The sequence below is a fragment of the Camelus ferus genome, chromosome 15 (assembly GCF_009834535.1).
Source record: "Camelus ferus isolate YT-003-E chromosome 15, BCGSAC_Cfer_1.0, whole genome shotgun sequence".
Lineage (NCBI taxonomy): Eukaryota > Metazoa > Chordata > Mammalia > Artiodactyla > Camelidae > Camelus > Camelus ferus.
In genome coordinates, this window is record NC_045710.1 from 13,893,017 (window position 1) to 13,908,966 (window position 15,950).

The 15,950-nt window shown below is 36.9% G+C and overlaps 1 long non-coding RNA gene across 2 annotated transcripts in view; it reads left to right on the forward strand.

Annotated features, from left to right (window-relative positions):
- LOC116668909 overlaps window positions 1-15,950 on the forward strand; it is a 161,182-nt gene that overhangs the window by 4,786 nt on the left and 140,446 nt on the right. For both annotated transcript variants that reach the window (XR_004326169.1, XR_004326170.1), the window contains exon 2: window positions 2,243-2,332. This is a non-coding gene — a long non-coding RNA (uncharacterized LOC116668909). The remainder of the gene's footprint in view (window positions 1-2,242; window positions 2,333-15,950) is intronic.

Sequence of the window (15,950 nt, forward strand, 5' to 3'; positions counted from 1 at the left end):
GTAGTGCTAGGATCTTGGAACCAATCTCCCCATGGATACCAAGAGAGGACCATTCCTGTTTCATGTGACAAGTATTTAGTTTTAAGAGAGAAAGCTAACTGACTAATTTATGTTTTCCTTTAATGTTTGGATTTTTTTGATCTTAGCCATGTGTATTAGTTTTTAACATTTGAAGTTTAAAAATGCATTATGTTGTGACCTTAAAAACTGCAAAGGAATCCTATTCTCAGCCCAAACCAACCAGGCTAACATATTTGTTTCACATTCTCATTAGCAGCCTTAATGAGGCCCAGGCCTACGACTGAGCTGTCTCTGAATTACCCAATAGAGATATTCTCCACAGTGCTGAGTACCACACAACAGAGGAACTAAACTGTCATTTATTCTCTTGCTCTGTTATAATGGTTTCTCTGTTCAACTTTTGCTTTCTTGGATTTAGATCCGTTTAAAGGGGTCTCATGCTTGCCTGTCTTTTCATAGTCTAGTTCCTGAAAACCAAAAGGTAGTGGCATCTTTAGGGTTCATTTTCATTTATGATTTTCTTTAGTATTCCTTGCTGAAATTGATGGAGTTAAACAAAAATTTAAAAGAAATGTTGAATTTCCAATATTATTAAGGCATCTTAACTTTTAGTTTTAGCATCATCCATTTTTGTAACATTTCAGAAAGGTTAGGAAATCACATTCATTTTCCTTTTCTCTCTTTCTCTTTTTTTTGGGGGAGGGGTGAAGGGAATTGTTTCCCCAGATGGTCAAATTGAGATATCAAGCCCAAAGAGTATCTGTGGGGACTGAGTAGATGCATGAACTTTTGGCTGCCCACATCTGACCTTCTCCCTATGCTTGGGGAAACATTCTATGTAATAAATCTTGTAACATCCTAAGCATTGTGCTGTGCTTGGTTCAAGATAACTCCTTCTAGCTGAGGAAATGAGATTATCCCACATAAAACTGTCCTAATTTGGTAGACAAGCTCATCATCAGGTGCTATATTGAATAGCATGCTCTTAAGAGTTAGAAGATGGGGGATTCACTAAACTACAAATTGGCTAAGAAAAGCTTTTGACTGAAGGGAATTTTTGAGTCCTGCTTTGAAAGATAGTTACTATCTGCATAAAGGAGAAAGAAAATGGCATTCTAGATGAGATTAATTTAACAAACTATATTAAATGGTCTACATAGCATGATCCAGTTGAGAAAAGTTAACTGTCGTCTCAACTTTGCACGATCAAGACTAAAAATATTTTACTGCAAGTATTTTCACTAAGGTTTTGCACAATTTCTGCTAAAGAATTGCCCTGTGCTCCTTCATGTCCATTTCAACACCCTTTCCAAAGCTCTGTGGCCTTACATATCTCATGCCCTCTGCCTGGAATGCCATTTTCTTCCCTGGTAGCCTGACCACATTAGCCCAGGAAATTCCTACACAGCTTTCAACACTCAAACATCACTGTCGTAACTTTCCTAGTGCAAATTAGGCTCTTCATACTTCAGTATGAATCTCTAACAGTTTAGGACTTTCAAAGAAAGAGCAACAATATTATTATCACACCACATGAAATTAGCAATAATGAATATTTTTAATGTCCAGATCACGTTCAATTTCTCTAAAATGGATTTAGCTGACTGGTTACAATCTGGGGCTTCTGAGACAATAAGTGTGTATATTTTACCATTGGAGTACATTAATGTTGTCATTTAATCTCACTGCAGAGCCTCTGATGGCCTGTTTTATACAGCATAGCAAGGACAAAATTTTAAATGGAAAATAAAATGTAGATAAGATAAAATTTTAGCTTTGAGCATGAATTATTGCATGGCCTTGGATTTATTAAATAATGTACTCTTAAGCAAGTTTATAGCCTTCTGGGGGCAAAATCCATTTTGTCCACCAGTGGACCTAGAAGGACACCCAAAGAGCAGTTATTGGTGGAATAGTCTCCTGAGGGTAGGAGCAAGACTGTCCTACTGGGTCTCTCTCTTGACTGATATAGACCATAGGCTAATAGTCAAACCAAATGAATTTTTTAAAACAACAAAACCAACAAGCTGGAATAGAATTTTTACCCCCAATGTTTCTTTCCAAAGTGAAGGACCTTGATTAGTTTAAAATTCCTGGCTTCTCTCAAGCCCTTCCTCACTGTGCCAGGGGAAAGTGGAGTGACTTGCCTGATTTATGTAAATTTGAAAAGAATAAATTATTCATGCTTAACTCATCTCTGTTTTCTTCTTCTGGGAGCTAGCTTCCTGCTGGGAGTGGAAGGTCTTTACTTCTCTGTGACATAACCTGGGCAACTCTCCACCCCTGTAGAAGATTACCTGTGCCTGAGTGGGTAAGTCTGTATAATTCTGGGGTTCACTTTGCAGGCCCTTTTGGCATGCTAGCTGTGGATCCCAATATAGCCATTATCAGAAATCAAGATGATATTTACGTCTCCAAATGTTCTATGAGCATATATAAGACTATGGTCGATTTCATTTCTCAGATTTTTCAGAACCCAAATGGGGATGAAGGATACTATTTGGAGGGGAGGGTCTTGTCAAAAATATAAATAATCATTAAATATTATGACAATATGCTGCTGTACTGTATTGACTAATATTTTGCATAGGATTTTATGTTGATATTCTTAAGTGGGATCAATTTATGGCTTTCTTTTAGGGTTTTTGTTACCAATATTACAATAACTTTATAAAAAGAATTTAGAAGTTTTCATTCCTTTTATTTTCTATGCTCTGCAACAATTTAAATAGTATTGGAACTATCAATAATTTATATTTTCCCCCAAAAATCACCCTTTTAATTCAGGTTCTCAAATTTATTTGCTTAGAGTTGAGCAAAGTAGTTACTTATGAATCTTTCAGTTTTCTCTGTATTTGCGGTTATAACATCATCATTTTCAACTTTTGTACTTCCTGTGCTATCGCCCATTTCCCCGCTTGATCAGGTGACCTAATGGTTTATGTTTATATATTCTTATGTGTTGGGGGCAAGAAACAGTTCTTGGATTTATATAATAGTTTTACATATTTTTTTTCAAATACTGAATACTTTTAATTTATGATTCTTCCCTTCTGCTTTCCTTAGCATTCTTTTTTTTCCCTAACTTGAGTCTTACTTGTAAATATAAAATTTCCAGCTATGAATTTTCTTCTCAGCTTTGCTTTGCTTCTATTCCATATTTCTAATGTATTGATGAGTAAAGTCATTTGATAAGCAAGCAGATTTGCCCAGTTGAGAGTTCTGTTGTCCTTTGGAGAAGAGCATTGAATGATCATTGGATAAATATGTCCAAGTCTCTTAACTGGAAGTCTCTTAAGCAACAAAGTTATTCCCAATAATTTTCTGCCCTTCCCACTGAGAGATTGTATTTTGTACTTCATTGGTATTAAACTTGGACATGTGGCTTGTTTTGGACAATGAAATATTAACAGATGGTCCATTGTGAGTTTCTACCCTTGTGGAATTCTGTCATTCCTCTTATCTCTTTGCCCCAAGATCAGTGTCCCAGACTGGGGTTGTTTCTTTGTCCAGGTTCCCAGAATGAAGAAGACATGGAGTAAGGGTGGAAGTAATGGGTGAAGGACATGTTATGGGAGCAAGAAATAAACTGCTTTTGTAAACTGCTGAGATTTCTGAGGTGTTTATTATTGCATCATGTTGGTTATAGCATAACTGTCTCATATAGCATATATTGAATATATATGTGTGTATGTATATTCCTTTATATGTACCTTTATACACTATATTATATGTACATATATCATGTATACCCGAATATGACATAGTAACATCTTTTGAACAAATAATGTATATTTTATGGAACTTAAGATGTAACTTTTGCCAATTAAATTTTTATTAAAGTTTATAGTTATGTCTTTGCTTTTACAATATGTTTTTTCTCATAGTTGTGACTTCTTTGATGCCAAGGCTTTGGTCAAAAATCTCCTCCATTATAGCTTTGTTTCTTTGAGAAAATCCCATTGCTCTGTACCTTTCAGCTTTGGGACTTTTTTCTAGAAATTCACTAATATGAAAAAAAGACAGTGCCTCTACTTGTTTGCAGTTTTTAAATTCTGATTTTATTATTCCTTAAAACCAGTGGAAATGATCTGTAATTCTAGTGACATAATAGGTCTTGTAAGTATTGTCTTTTACAGAAGAAAAAAATTGTCTCCTATAACCATCAGTTATATAAACAGAACAAGATATGAAGATAGTTTAAAGAATTCTAAATATGGAAAAGAATTTTTTTTTCTGGAAAACATAATCAATAAGCCAGGTAATAGTTAAAGATTCTAAAATATACATCTTATTTTTAACACTGTAAATTAAGAGTTATGTCTTTGATTTAGTGAGTACTCGTATAATTTTTCAATTATTGTAAGGTCTTATAGAATATTATATATTGGTAGATCTAAGCAAAAACATAAGATGCCAGAAATATTTGAAAATAATACTTTTGATTCAGTAACCCCTGCCTTACATTGTCATCATTTCACATGGCAAAGGTGGCATAAGTGAAAATCTGGTTAATTGTCTACTTTTGTTCTTAGAAACCTCAGTTCTCTATATGTTAGTACACATCTGAGCTTTAGTATGCTAATCTCTGAGTAATCAAATAGGCCTAGGAAAAAATAATCCACAGGAGAACGGCAACTACAGGCCATATGATTTGCATTATTAGTACTTTCCATGTAATAATTCTACACATTGTTATCATTAGCAACACTATTTCAATCATGAATATCACCAAGTTCAGAAGAAATCATTTCTGAATTGTCTCTATTAGACCATGATCAAGAGGAAAAAATACAAGACTGAATTTTCCTTTAGTGTTATATCTGACATTTTTAAATAGACTCATTTTCTGTGGTTTCATGTAACCTATTACATTTGTCACTGAATGGCAAGGAGGCCTGTCTCTCATTACCACTTCCGCTAGTACTTGAGAAAAATATCCTGGAAGAAAAAAGATACAATTTTCCCTCCCTGGATTTGGAGGCATTTGATTTTTTTGGAGAATTTCAGTGAATATCATCTCTAATTTTAGTTGAATACCCTTTACCATATGATGTTACAAGATATAACAAACACACTATCCGCCAAGAAATATGTTTCTCTTTGATCCTAAAAATGGCTTTTGATTAAAAAATTGGCTCTCCATTATGTTAAGAGTGAGATAGGGTTTAAATGGTGGTCGGGGAGACTGATCTATAAAAGACAGAACAAAAGAATGAATCAGAATTAAGTGTTACTTTTTTATCCATCTCTTAATTTTTTTTCCCCTCCTTTATGTTCATCTGAGCCCCAAGATTCCCTGTAAACTTGAGTAGATGTGGAATGTGTTTATATTGGATTTGTCTGTTATGTGTGTGTGTGTCTTTATAAAGCTGTCTTAGAAAGTGTTTTTAGCCCAGTTATTTGCTTTGCTCCTCCTTCCTTTTTCTCCTAGCACTGGAGATGTTCTTAACATCTGTTAGTGACTCTGTTAGGGTGAGTCATTTAGGATGTGAATGTTAGACTGTGTTACTCCCATGCTTAAAATTGCTTCTTGGCTCCCTCTTACCTACGAGATGAAACCCACACTCTATCCAGCATAATAAGGTCTTCATAATCTGGTCCTAATCTTCCATTCTGGCCTTATCTACAACCTCCAGGGGTCTAAACTATCTATAGTTTCCCTACAAGCTATTTTGTAATCCCTCTGTCTTTACGAATCCTATTTGTGTGGCCTGGGATGTTCTTCACCAACTGGGGAAGCTAATTAATTCCTTTTGTTTCTTTTGTTTTAACTCAAATTCTAGACCTTTTCAGGGAAGCCTTTCCTACTCTGCCTCAGGCATCCTACAGAGTTCCTACTGTACTTTGTACACACCTGATAAAGCAAAGATGGCTAATTTACTTCCAATCCAACATCCTTTCTAGCCTCTCCTCATAAGAGATTCCTGATTTTATTTGGGATGGCACTGTGTCCAATTCCCAAACTTCTTGTGACCAAGTGATCAGTCTCTGGCCATTGAAATACAAATGTATGCTGAGTGGGACTTCCATGAAATTTTCTGAAAAGGAGAAACCTGGCACTGGCCCTTTTTGTCTTTATGTACGGCCTGAAATGTGGATGTATTGATTGGAGCTTCAGCATCCATCTTGGACCATGAGACTCCCTTGAAAAGGAACACTATTGCATTAGAGATGGTGGGGCAGAAAGAAAGAGAGATTGACACTGAAATTGCCTTAATAGCATTGGACTGTATATTGCTGAACTCTTTACGTGAGAGATAGAGTTTTATTTCTTGTGGCTTAAACTGGCCTGATTTAGGTTTTCTGTTATGTATACCAACTCTAATTTTGACTAATACATCTGCAGTATAGCCATTACCAAAGTGTATTAATGTTGGCCTATTTTCATATATATATATATGTATCTTTCCCACTATGTTATTTCTTAGTAGGAGAGCTGGGGTTACTATGTTGTGTTGTAATATAAGTATCATACTGAGTCCTGCCAAGACATGACTCTTGAGTTGGTAGTGGGAGTGAGGGGGAGGATGAGGTCTTCCAAAAGGTCATTCGTTCTTTTCCTTTTTTTTTTTAACCAACTGTCACTATGCAGAGAAATTACATAATTGTTGACTGTATTCCTCACACTGTGTGTTTCATACCGTGACTCATTTATTTTGTAACTGGAAGTTTGTACCTCTTTCTCTTCTCCCCCACCTTCTCCCTTCTAGCAATCACCAGTTTGCTCTTTTTATCTATGACTGTTTCTATTTAGTTATATTTATTCACTTGTTTTGTTTTTTAGATTCTGCATGTAAGTGAAATCATAAAGTATTTTTCTTTCTCTGACTTATTTCACTTAGTGTAATACCCTATAGGTCTATCCATGTTGTATCAAATTGCAAGATTTCATTCTTTTTTATAGCTGAGTAATATTCCATTGTATATATATACTGCATCTTCTTTATCCATTCATTTACTGATGGGCATTTAGGTTGTGTCCATATCTTGGCTATTGTAAATAATGCTGTGATGAACATAGAAGTGCGTGTATCTTTTCAAATTAGTGTTTTCGTTTTCTTTGGATAAATAACCAGGAGTAAAACTTCTCTATCATATAGTAGTTCTATTTTAAATTTTTTGAGAAATCTCCTTACTGTTTTCCACAGTGGTTGAACCATGTACATTCCCACCAACAGTGCATGAGAGTTCCCTTTTTGTCACATCCTCACCAGTACTTTTTATTTGTTGTCTCTTGTCATATGCCTGTTTGCCATCTGTATGTCTTCTTTGGAAAAATGTCTATTCAAGTCCTCTGCCCATTTTTAAATCAGTATTTTTTTAATTTTATTTTTTATTGAAGTTTAGTTGGTTTGCACTGATTTTAAGTTGATTTACAATTTTCAGGTGTACAGCAAAACTATTCAGTTGTACATATATATATATTTTCAGATTCTTTGCCATTATATGTTATTACAAGAAATTGAATATAGCTCCCTGTGCAATACAGTAGGTCCTTGTTGTTCATCCCCTTTATATATAGTAATGTGTATCTGTGAATCATAAACTCCTAATTTATCCCTCCCCTACCCTTTCCTCTTTGGTAACCATAGTTTGTTTCCTGTGTTAGTGAGGTAGAACTTGGGTGGACCATGAGGGAAGGAAGAGGGATGACATCTTGAGACCACTCTGTGTCCTACTGGAGCAAGCAATCAAGGTATTCAGTGCCCATGAGCTATAAAGGAGTTAAGCCAGTGCCTACAGGCAGTCGAGTCTCCTTTTGAGTATCCCCTGGGTTGAGGAGCTAGGCTACTTGGCTTTGGATTTAGCTTCCTAATGAGAAACTCCCTAGCATTGGTCACCTTACCATTCATGGACCCTCAGCAGTACCTTCTTTTCAGAGCTTTAATTGGGATGCTCCCAGCCACCCTGGGTGGGACTACTTCTTACTTGGTGTCCTGAGACATTTATAATCTGTCTGAAGGAAGGCAGGATCCTGGTCTGTTAATCTTGTGGTGAGTGAGAGCAAAAGTCTTGTGACTTAGGTTAGCTTGAACTGAACAGAATTAGCTCAAGATCTCCACCACATCTTGGCCTATGGTAAAGTATACCTTGATTGTCTGACTGTGTTGAGAAGTTTTTGGGGGGTTACAAATAGGAGTCTAGGTTGTTTTCAAGGTCTTAGTGATAGTAAGAAAGGTCTTAGAAGCAGGAGCTTGAAAGTCAAACTGTCCCCTGTGCCCACCCATGGCATTTTTGTGGGGCATCAGCTTTAATTTGCCCCTTCTAATTTTCAATTTCGTGGCCTTGGCTGATCTAACTGGAGACCACCCCTGCTTTCTTTTCCCCCATATACTTGTCCATTGAGTTATCAGGAAACGTTGGATCAGACATGGAAGTGGGCAAAAGAGATTGATGTATGTCCTTTCAGTGCAGTGCTGGATGTTGCCTAGTGTACACTTGGGGGGTTGTCTGACTGTAAACAGCTGTGCTGCTTTCACTGGTTTTCTATGGACCTTCTGTAGGGGAAGAAGTTAACTTATAAAAAGCTGACTGTAGTACGTATGATATCGTCCATAGTAATGGAAATGAATTTTGTCTGGTAGAGGTAAAATTGATTCCTGTCTATAATAAAGAGAAGCCTAAACATTAATACCTTGTTGTGCTTAAGAATAGTAAGCAATTTTACATGTACTAGCTACTCGCTTTCAGCATCCCAAAGATATTTCAGAAACATAAATTCCATATATATGTATGTATATATATACATATATATGAACATACATATATTCAAATCTTCTTTAAGCTTGTCTTAAAATCTTACTGTTTCCCTTACTAACTAATAACTTGAGTAAAAGAAAATGACAAATAAAATCTTTGACTTATGTTCATTTTGTATTTGCATGAGTGCTTTTAACTTTTTGAAATTGTACTTTAAGAGAATAACTTCTTTAAATGATGAGGACTTCTTGAGATGATTCTCTGAGATTTTTTTTTCCTTGTTTACTTTATGCTACTTTTAAAATGTTGCTTTCTGTTCTAGAACACAAAATTTTTTCCATTGCTCTAAGTGGTCATAACATTAGATGGAGAGGAATGGAGAGCAATGTGGTTGATTGCTGCAAGTACTAATTTTTCTTAATCATGGGACATTTTTGTTCAATAAAATGTCTTTACCCTGGTTGGCTTAGTCTTGTAGTACAAGATGTCCTTACAAACCTAATCAAGCATCTTGCCCGGTTCATAAGTACAAAGAGGCTGGACATTAGCGATGTTGATAGAACTGGTGTTATAATGAGAGCAGACACAAGTCATCATTTCCTTATTCTAATGATTTATGGCTGCGCTGAGCACCATAAACCACATTAGACTTTATATCAGAATGGGAAAAAGCAAGGGTCATCCAGTGTAGAAAAATAGTATGAGCAAAGTATTGGAGATTATGAGCATTGGAATGATCAAGACATGAGGAAAGATTTTACTGATTGGGCAGATTATAAAGAGGAGCAGTGGAAGATAAGATAAATGAAGGCCTTTGAAATTTATCCTACAGGAAAGTGAGGAGATTCTAGTTATTCTTGAGCAAGGGAATGGAATTCTAAACATACATGGCTTAAGACTAATGTGGCAGTCATGTGTCAGAAGGATTGGATTTGGAGGTGGCTGGCTGAGGTGGGTGGAGGAGAGTTAGAGACAGAACATCCTGGATGGAACATCCTGGATGGAAAGTGAAAGAAAAATGTAGGAGATGTATTCATTTTGGAATAGAAAATGGAAAAGATATGGGAAATGACTTCAAAAGCTTGAAGCTTGGGATGAATGATTCCATTGAAAAGGAAGACAGACAAAATTTCTATTTTCTGAATTTTTTCAGAAAAACCTGTAAGGCAGATCTGACAACAAAAAACTTTATATTCTATGATTTTTCTTTACTTTTTAAATTTTGAAGCATTTCCTCCAGCTTCTCTCATTGATAGTCACACAGTCTGTGAGGAAGGCATAGTAATTGCCATTTTCTGGCTATTATCCTTACAGAAGAAGAACTGAAGCTCAGAGATGTTAAGGGAGTAAGTGATTTATTCAGACTCAGGGAAGTGGCCCGACTTAGACTGATTGTATTTTTGACCAAAGAAGTAAGTAAAATGATGTACAAGCTTCATAGGAATTCAGGATATTGGCAAGTACCCAGGTAGAGAAAGAAGAGTTTGGCCAAGTAGGGAGGGTCAGTTCTCTTCTAGGTGTGAGAGCTAGATATCATGGATGTGAAATAGTTGGAAAGTAAGGGTCCAGGTATCTGAAACTTGACTCTCTAGTATTAATCCAAATTGGAAGTAGAGTCTTACCCAGCAAAAACAGACATATTGCAAGATATAACATATTGATCATTCTCTACCCAGATTTTTGGAAATTTTCATGTGTATAGCACAAAGAGTTTTCCTCCTTCTCCTTCAAGGGGGAGAAATTGATTTGACTAAGCCAAGGAGAGGTGGGGCCAGCATATGACATGAAAGGGGAGAGATAAGAAAGCTGTGGAAAGTCCTCCCTGAAGTAAGACACTCCTCTATGCACCACTAGAGTTTTTGCAAGGTAGGAAGAGAAGTTCTTTCCATATCCATCCTTACTGGGTGTGTTCTGGAAACCGTGCTAAAGCAGCATTGCATGTTCTCGTCTCCCCATTCTCCATAGGTCAGGGATAGGCGGAAGTAGCGAGGGTAGTGAAAGTACTAATTAACCCTCACGTCCATTTTTGTCTCTGGATACTGGTCATTAGTGTCAAAGCCTTAAAGTGCATGTGCCGTTTCTCAAGGCTATACCTTGTGTTCCTCCCCACAGTTCATGGGGTACTGATAAAGAAACCTGCTGCTTGGGTTAGTTTCTATATGGCATTAAAGGAATTTTTCAAATCTGTCTGTCATCTAGTGAATGTTATACCCCCAGAGTTGCAATTTGGATTCTTAGCATCAGTGCCAATCAATAGTAAATTGTGGCAGCAAAGAGCATGTGTTCATCTGTCATTTCCAGTGAAATTGTACGTAATAAAGTGTCAAGGCCTCTCCAGGGCCCAGAAGAAAAGTGCTTGAATCCTGAGCTTTGAGCCTTTGATACATGTGATGGCTAATTTTATGTCAACTTGACTGGGCCATGGTGCCCAGATATTTGGTCAAACAACATTGTGGATGTTTCTGTGAAGGTTTTTGGATGAGATTCACATTTAATTTGGTGGATTTTGAATAAAGCAGTTTACCTTCCAGTAATGTAGAAGGGCCTCATTCAGTTAGCTGAACGCCTTAATAAAACAAAGACTGATCTCTCCCAAGCAAGAGGGAATTCTGACAGAAGTTTGCCTTCGGACTCGAAATGCAACTTTTTTCTGGGTCTCTGGCCTGCTGGCCTAACCTGCACATTTTGGACTTGCTAAGTTTCAGAAATCATATGAGCTGATTCCTTAAAACCTCAATCTTTCTCTCTCTATTTTTTCCCACTAGTTTTCTACTTATCTTATTGTTACATAACAAAGAACCCTAAAATTTAGTGGCACAACTGAGATGGCTCAACTATGTGCTGGAGTAAAGGCCCACTTTTAACACAGCTCTCACACAGTCACAAGGCTAGCAAGTTGGTTGGGACCAGCTGTTGTCTGGGGGCGTAGCCAGAGCTGTTGGCCAGCCATCTGGTTCCTTTCCATGTGGGCCTCTCCACAGGCTGCTTGGGCTTGCTCACAGCAGTGGCGGCTATATTCTCAATACAAATGACCTAAGAGACAGAACCAGGCAGCTGTACCTCCTTTATGACCTAGCCTTGGAAGTCACGTAGCATATCTGCCATAATGCCAAACCCACCCAAATTTAAGGGTGAAGAATTATAGGGTTTCCAGATAAAATATGAGAATACTCAGTTAACTTTGAATTTCAGATAAATCAGGTTTTTTGTTTTTTTTTTTTAGTATTGAGTATGCCACGTGCAATATTGGGCCACATACTAAAAATTCAGGGGCTTCCTGTATTTTTCCTTGTTAAATCTGGCAACCCTGTTACAGACCTCCTGTACTGATGGGAGAAGAGTCAAAGTCACACTGTAGTAAGAGCATGTAGAATGACAGTAATGTTATGCCATATTTGGAAAATACCCTCTGCCCCAGCCTGCCTTTTGACCACAACAATTTCCACCCCTCACATGTGCAAAATACATGCATTCCTTAGTCCCAAGACCACTACGTTTCATCTCTTTAAGAATCAACGTGAAGTCCAGGAGCTTATCGTGTTGATCAAGTCCGAGTGCAGATGAGGCTCCTCGGTGGGATACCACTCCTCAGGTACAACTTGAGTTTCATTCCTTTTAATCTGAAGACCTATGAAGAGAAGAGACAACTTTTCTGTTCCTAACACATTCAACATACAAGAGTGAGACCCTCCATTCAAACACAAGAAATATGAGAATACTTGTCCAGGCTTATACTGAAATTCACTGAGTGGGTATTGCAGGGTCCTTGCTTAGGGATCATTCCTATTCCCTGGGGGTTGTTCTGCAGGGCTCTGCTTTCTGGGCTCTTGGTTCTGCTCTGTGAGTCCCCTTTCCTTTTCCATAAGAAATGGCCTGTGGTTGGAGCTGAGTAATTCTCTAAGGCTGTTTCCTGTCCATAGCAGTTTGGAAATACAAAGACTTTTTCATTTTGTGTTATGTCTGTTGTTTTCAGTCTAAGTTGTTAAGATTCCTTTGAAAATGTTGTGAGCTTTTTGTGCATCAGTTTATAATTCTTTCTGTTAGACAGAAGTCACACTCACGAATCTCCCTAGGAGACTAAACCAGGCCATGGCCTTTGAGAGTCTTAGAAGCCCTATTTTTCTGTTTTTCACTTTTGTTGTTTGTTTGTTTTACATCCTTTAAAAAAGTTTTTATTTGGAAATACTTTCAGACTTACAAAAAGTTGCAAAAAACAACACAAAATAGTACAAAGCATACCCTGTATACCCTTTATCCAGATTTCCTTATTGTATTAGTTTCCTGTGATTGCTGTAACAAATTACCAAAAGCTCGGTGGCTTAAAACAACAGAAATGTATTATCTTATGATTCAGGAGGCTCAATGTCCAAAACCAAGGTGTTGACAGGACCATTCTCTTTCTGAAAGCTCTGAAGAATCTGTTCACGCTCTCTTAGCTTCTGGTGTTGTCAGCAACCCCTGGCATCCCTTGGCTTATGGAAGCATCACTCCAATCTCTCCCTACTTCATTGCATAACCTTCTCTCTGTATGTCTCTTTATATCATCTTCCGTGTGTACATGTCTGTCTCTGTGTCCCTTCTCTTCTTTTAAGAACACCAGTCATGTTGGATTAAGAGCCCACCCTCTTCTAGCGTCACCTCATCTTAATTACATCCATAAGAACCCTACTTCCAAATAGGGTTCTTAGGTCCTGGGAAGGACGTGAATTCTTGGGGGACACTACTAAACCGGTTGCACCCACTGTTGTTTTACCCCGTTGGGTTTATTGTTTGCACTCTCACTCTCCTTCCTCTTCTCCTTTCTCTCTCTTTTGGTTCTCTATTTAAAATATATAAAATAAATAAATATATAAAAATATATAATATTTTTTCCTGAATCATTACACTGCATGCACCATGGACCTTTTACTGCTACTTTAGTGTATTTCCTAAGACTAGGGATATTCTCTTACATGTGTTACTTACCCATTTCTGTAGAAACGTTTGTTACTGCTTAAAAAAAAAATTGTACTCTTACATAAGCACAGTACGATTGTCAGCTTTGTTAGTTGATACTGATACTAACCTTTTATTTATTCTACCATCCATATTCCAATTTTGTTAGTTGATCCGTAACATTTTTTATAGCATTTTCCCCCTCCAAGACAAGATCCATTCTAGGGACAGGAACTGCATTTTGTTGTTATATCTGTTGAGGTCCCTTAGTCTGGAACATTTCTAGAGCCTTTCTGATGTTTTATGACATTGACATTTTTGAAGATTACAGACTCCCCCCTACCGACGGCAACTCACTTTTTTTTTTAAAAAACAGAACTTTCCTCATTTTGTACTTTTCCTATTATTTCTTTCTGATTAATTTGAGCTTATAGATTTCAGCCAGAATAGTGCATTAGTGATGTTGTAGTACTTCTTAGGGTATCACATCTGGAGGGACACAGTGTTCATCAGTCCCTCACTGGTGTTAATTGTGATCACCTAGTCAGTGTACTGCCCAATTTTATAATGGTGTAATAATAATAATTATTATTATCTCTTCCAACTGTTAAGTATCCTGTGTGTAAAACCATGTAAATACCCTATTCCTCATCAAAATTTCTCCCTGAGTTTACCATTCATTAATGATTCTTTACCATTATGATTATAAGATCATGATTTTCTAACCCAGGACCCTGTTGAGATTTACTAGTAGATTCTTGGCATGTTATAGTAAGCAGGAGACCTCCCTTGTCTATTTATTTATATACTATTGCAGTGGATGCATGAATTTCTATCTTTTAATGGTTTAGAATGACTGAAGTTAATTATTTGGTTACTCAAATTGTCCCATATTAGTGGGGGTCCCTTCAAGCTGGCTACTGTGTCCTTATGATAAGCTCCAATAAAACTTTTCAGCACTTTGTGATTTTCTGGTGTAACAAGTTGTTGTAGGCTTATCTGGTACCTTCCCTGGGATCAGTTGTTTATCCAAGGACCCCTGGTTCTTTTTAGTGAGGAATGGTTTAGAGACCAAGGAATGGGTTCCAGGTATACTCATTGCTGCTGGGGTATCTTTGTTTCTTGGCCCTTTCAGTGGACAGAGCTAGGAAACATATGCATGTATATACATACATATACAGACATACAAATAGAAACATGCATATAGGCTTACATATAGGTATTTTAGAAATTATAAGTTTATCCTGATATCTCCAATTCCAGTCTATTCCCACAGGATGTTTTCTTGCCTTCCCTCCATTCCTTATTTGTAACTCTCCTTCTCCATGGTGAGGCCCCTGGCTCCCAACAACCTGGCACATTTACTCATTTGCTCAATCTTGTAATACATTTAGAATAGTTTCAGAATTTCAGAATTGTGTCACCCATACCACAACAATAAACAAACCACTGCAAAGAATTAAGGATGGGTTTGCATTCTCTTGTCTCCCGTATCCAACTCTTCCCAATTCTGAGGGTATATAGTCTAACACTGTGTTCTTAGTTACATGGATTATTAGTTCTTTCTTTTTTACACTCTTCAGTGTGCTTATAGTATTGATTTGAAATATAATGAGGTTCATTTTTCTTTTTGTCTTCTTTCTATTTTAGGTGTTCTTCCCTCCAATTCCTACTCTTACTGATTTAATTTCCTTGTTGAGTATGTAGGATAGTGATACACTTTCAAAAGTGAAAGAAGTTTCACTCCCTCTCATATTTTCCATTCCATTCTTCCCACCCCTATTTGGTAACAGAGTTTATTGTGTTCTGGTTAATCCATCTGTTTTTCTTTTTTGCAATGATAAGTAGATATATTTTCTTATTGTCCTTTTATTTTTTCACAAAAGATGTCATAACACATACTCTCTTTAGAATTTTGCTTTTTTCCCTTAATAATATCTCCTAGAAATAAATCCACAACAGTTCAGAGAAATCATCCTTATTTTTTACAGCTATATAGTACTCCATTGGGTGTATACTCCATAGTTTATTGAACCAATCTCCTAAGCTTGGATGCTTGGGTAGTTTCCAACATTTTGTAATTACAAATGATGCTACCATGAATAGCATTTTGCACATGAATTTTTATATTGTTGGAGTTGTATACTCTGGGTAAGCTTTTAACAGGGGGATTTCTGAGTTGAAGGACAAGTACATAAAAGTTTTGTTATTGACAAATTCCCCTCCATATAGGATTTTTCCTGTTTTGCAGTTTCACCAGCAATATATGAAACTATTTTTGACAGTCTTAC